The sequence below is a fragment of the Physeter macrocephalus genome, chromosome 14, assembly GCF_002837175.3.
Source record: "Physeter macrocephalus isolate SW-GA chromosome 14, ASM283717v5, whole genome shotgun sequence".
In the NCBI taxonomy this organism is placed as follows: Eukaryota; Metazoa; Chordata; class Mammalia; order Artiodactyla; family Physeteridae; genus Physeter; species Physeter macrocephalus.
In genome coordinates, this window is record NC_041227.1 from 35,053,856 (window position 1) to 35,058,756 (window position 4,901).

Sequence of the window (4,901 nt, forward strand, 5' to 3'; positions counted from 1 at the left end):
TGTGGTATGCGGGCCTCCCTCTGTTGTGGCCTCTCCCGTTGCGGAGCACAGGCTCCGGACGCGCAGGCTCAGCGGCCATGGCTCACGGGCCCAGCCGCTCCGCGGCACGTGGGATCCTCCCAGACCGGGGCGCGAACCCGGTTCCCCTGCATCGGCAGGCGGACGCGCGACCACTGCGCCACCAGGGAAGCCCTGCAAGTGTATTCTTAAAAGTGCTTTCTGAGGTCTGTGTGTAGCTGTTGCTCATCTCTGCTGCTTTATTTATTTCACAGTCTGTGGATCATATTTGTCTCCTACTTTCACAGAAGATGGAATCTATGGAGGAGTGGGGTGTTTTTTTAATTCTCCTTGAAAATATTATATAGTTTCAGGAATTGAAGAAGAAAGAGGCTTACTTATACAGATTTGCTCATACTGGAAGTCCCTGGGTTGGTGTTTCGTTGTTGTTGTTGTTTTGTTTTCTGAACATGTGACCCTTACCCATCCAAGTTTAGGATTCAGCCTTGAAGAAACACAAAAGGAATGACTCTAATCATAGGACTTGTAGGTGTTTTAACAAAACAATGAAGGAATCATTGGTGGGGTAACCTTTTAGAGCACCTCTCAAGGTGCAGAAGTAGATGGCTCACTATCCTGCCTATATAATTATCTGGGCCAATTGAACCATTCCTCGTTTGGTAATAACCATTTTCCTTTCAGTTCAGTTTTACAAGTCTAATTTCACAGAATTACAGATCCTTAGCAATAAGAGTGATGCTAAAGTTTATGTTCCCAAAGAAATTTCAGCTGTCGATATTTTTTTTCTTGGAAAAGAAATGTCTTTTGCTTATTCTTAATTACTCAAAGTCTTTTAGAAATTCGAACACAATGATAACTCTCAAGGCAAAGGTGACAGGAACATTTCCATTTGGATTACTTTGGGAAGGTTAATAAGACTGGAAAGAATTGTTTGTCTATGAAGTTAAGGAACTGAGAAGAAGACAACCTATTGGTTAGGTCACTGTTACTCACTGCTTAATTCTTCCACCTTCCTGAAATATTTGCCCAACTCCTATGAAATTTTAACATGTGTCTGATGGCAATTCACTTGTAAGAAAATTCAAGCCACTGTCTACTACAGGCCAGAGTCTGACTTTCAGCATAGTTTTAGTGATTACTTTTGCCAAATGCTGTGGAATACTCCAAAAGGAAAGGCTTTGCATGTCTTGATATTCCACTGAGCATCATGAGAACCTGAGGGGTAAGGAAGAGAGTAGTCTGGTGCAGTAGAACAAAAATAAGCTTTTGGAGCCAGCAGCCCACATACTCAGATCTTAGCTCCACCACTTACTGCCCATCTATAAGACTGAAAAAACTATACCTACCTAATACAACTGGTATGAAGACTGCCTAAGGTCATGTACGTAAAGCACACAGGACCTAGTAGGTAACTGATAAAAGTCAGTGGCCTTTCCTCATGCTTCCCAGCTCCTTCCTCTAATTATTCCTTTTGTTGCCTTGGACTTAAAGTAGGGAACTTTTTTGTTGGGAGCAGATAATTCTTTGCCTAGTAGAGTATATGTAGTCCTCCTCTAGTGATCTGGAATGGAATGGAATTTTTGCTCCTGAATATTATTTGGCCCACTAGTGACCTGCCCAATTACGGCATTTCTCACATTGTTTTATAGTTGCTTTTTGCACATATCTTTTCCCACTGGATTTCAAAATATTCAAAAGCTACGTTTTCTTCAAATCTAAATATATACCTTATTAGTTATCTATTGCTGCACAAAAATATTGCTCCAAAATTTAGCAGCCTAAAACAGCAAACACTTATTTTCTCAGTGTTTCTCCAGAAGTAGCTTAGCTGGGTGATTCTGGCTCGGGTTCTCTCATAAGATTGCAGTCAAGCTGTTTGCTAGGGCTACAGCCATCACTTTTTATATTTTTGGCTTTGTTCAGTATCATGTTAAACAGATTCTCTTTCTTTCTTTTTCTTTTTGAGTTTAGATTCTGTATGAGACAGAAATTCCAGCATCAATTTACTTTTTTTTTTTTTTTTTCAATTTATTTTTTAAAAAACCCTCAAATTACCCCTAAAGACAGTCTATATCCTCTTCAAAGAATTTAATCCAGTTAAAGGCCTGCATAAAGCTGGTGACAATTGTTGGCTTGGCATCAGGAGACCGGCTGTATGAAAAATGATGTACCTTTAAACACAAGAATTGTATTCAACTCAGCTACACACACACACACACACACACACACACACACACACACACACACACACACGGAGTTCAGGGGCTTAGGAAGTTGAGGGAACAGATTCCCATTTCACACTGACTGTGGGTCTACCCTCAATCAATGAAATGGCAAGTGCTAATTGGAAAGGGTGTGTGTGTTTGCCAAGATGAATTCATAGAAGTTAAATACATTTATGTTCAATACTGAATGTTGAAATGTAAAGAAATTTTCTGATTCATCTGTAAGCACCGAATTACTAATTTTCTAGGAGTTGATATCTTATTTTATGTGTTTTCTTTCCAGTATTTTAGAGCTTTGCTCTGCTTCCTCTTCATTTGTTCTACTATTAAAGTACTTGGAAACCAAAGTGCTTTCCCCAGAATATGATGAACTACTGGTATGTTTTATTCCAATCATATAGATAATAATTTAGCCCAAAATTATATGCTTGATTATTTTACATTTCTTTTGATTGAAATCATTAATTTAAATTAAATTTAAATTAATTTTTAAATTAATTTAATTAAATGTATACAGTATGAAAGACAATAGTATATCACAATCGCAAGTATAAAATCCAAATAGACACACAAAGCCTTTTGAACTAAGCCTATCCCTTGGTATTGGTTTGTTATGCTCATTACTCTAGTAGTTGGCTGGTCCTCCTTGGCAGATAATCAATGGCACCTGTCAAAAGTTTAAGAAACATATATTTAAAAGCATTGTAGAAAAACAAATTTGAGAAAAATTTTCTTGATTTTTTTTCCCCCCAAACTGGAATACTGTTTCTTTATAGCAGAAACCCTTGTCCTTGTTCACAGGAGGTCAACATCCCACTGCTGCTGAGTGGACAAACCCAGTCTATCCCATCAGCTGAATGGAAATCTAGAGGTCATAAAATCCTGAATGTCTTCCTTTTATTGTCATTGTTAAAAAATAATATCTCCTATCTGAAAATCTAGAGCTTGCATTCTCCATGGAAAGCAAGTTCTTCCCAAGTTGTTGTGTAATCTCTATTCGCTGAGTGATGTCTTTACCACTAGCTGTGTTTAATAATTGGTTCTGATATGTAGGTGTGGACACAAACACATCTTGGTTAAGGGTAAAGGAGTTTTAAATAAATTAGCTCCTCTGATCAGAAAGAATATTGCTAAAATGTAAGTGCCATGACTGCAGTGGTCTCCATCTATTTTGCTCGCTGAAGCTTTCCTAGAAAAATGCCTGATGCACAGTACACGCTCAACAAATATTTGTTGAACAATTTGATGGTTGAAACTATCTTTTAGGTTCCATTAACTTTTGTCACAGGTTTAATTTTATTTTAATACCTCTATATTAGTTTCCTAGGGCTGCCATACCAAATTACCACAAACTTAGTGGCTTGAAACAAAAGAAATGTGTTCTCTCACAGCTCTGGAGGCCAGAAGTCTGAAATCAAGCTGTTGACAGGGTCGCACTCCCTCCAGAGGATCTAGAGGTGAATCCCTTTCTTGCCTCTTTCAGTTTCTGGTGGCTCCAAGTCTTCCTTGGTTTGTGGCTGCATAACTCCAATCTCTTCCTCCAACTTCACATGGCCTTCCTCTCTGCTTCTTCTTCTCCTTCCTCTAGGGACGTTTGTCATCGGATTTAGGGTCTACCCTATTAATCCAGGATGATCTCATCTTGTGATCCTTCATTTAATTACTACAAAGACCCCTTTTCCAAATAAGGTCACATTTACAGGTGCCCAGGGGTTAGAATATGGATGTATGTTTTCAGTGGGCCAACTCAACCCACTACAACCTCTGATCATCAATTTTAAAATTCTGTTCATTCAGTACACATTTTGTTAAGTGTCTAATATGTGTCAGATACCAAATGAAGTGAGGATGCAAACATCAGTATGATAGAGCCACTGGCCTTCTTCAGCCAGATAATAACTTTTCAAAGATTTTTATTCTAAATCTCTCAGATTTAGAATAAAATAAAATTGAAATTTATTTAAAAGAGAACACAATTTAAACTCACATACAAGAATGTCTTATCTACTCTGAAATCCTTTCATGTTAATTTTTCCATGAGTTCTAATGAGCACGCTTCATTGCTGTTAATTTTTCAATTGCCATACCATTCATCATGTCAGATGTTATTAGTTCACGGTAATCCCTTTCAAAAAATTCCATGACGTGAGACACTTTTAATTAGTTTCAACATATTTTGTTTCACCGCAAATCAGAGTTTGTGCAGGAGCATTAAATTCAGTGAGAGCCCATTTACCTCTGTGCCTTTGTGTCATTAAAATATCATCAATATTTCTCTGGCTGAAGTTAACAGTATTTTTGTCTTCAGCTGGTTTCTTTGGAAAGCAGGGCCTGCAAAAATGTAGATAGTATATTTGTAAAATAATCTCAGGGAACAGGAATATGGGATAGGGAGAGGACATCAGGGTAGGAAAGAGAAACAAAACAGGAATACGTTGTAACGTAAGACACTACTATGTGGCAACCAACTGATGTTTGACCCCGTAAGACTTTTGAAGAGTCTTATAAAACATATCACAGGGACAAAATAGGGAAGCACTTACCCATCCATTGGCTTCCATTCCTCATTGGTTAAGAGTCCACACTCCTTCTCATTTGGGTGCACGGGTGTAATTGCTGAGCTGTTCCCAAAGGTATTTGCATAAAATGGGAGTAGCC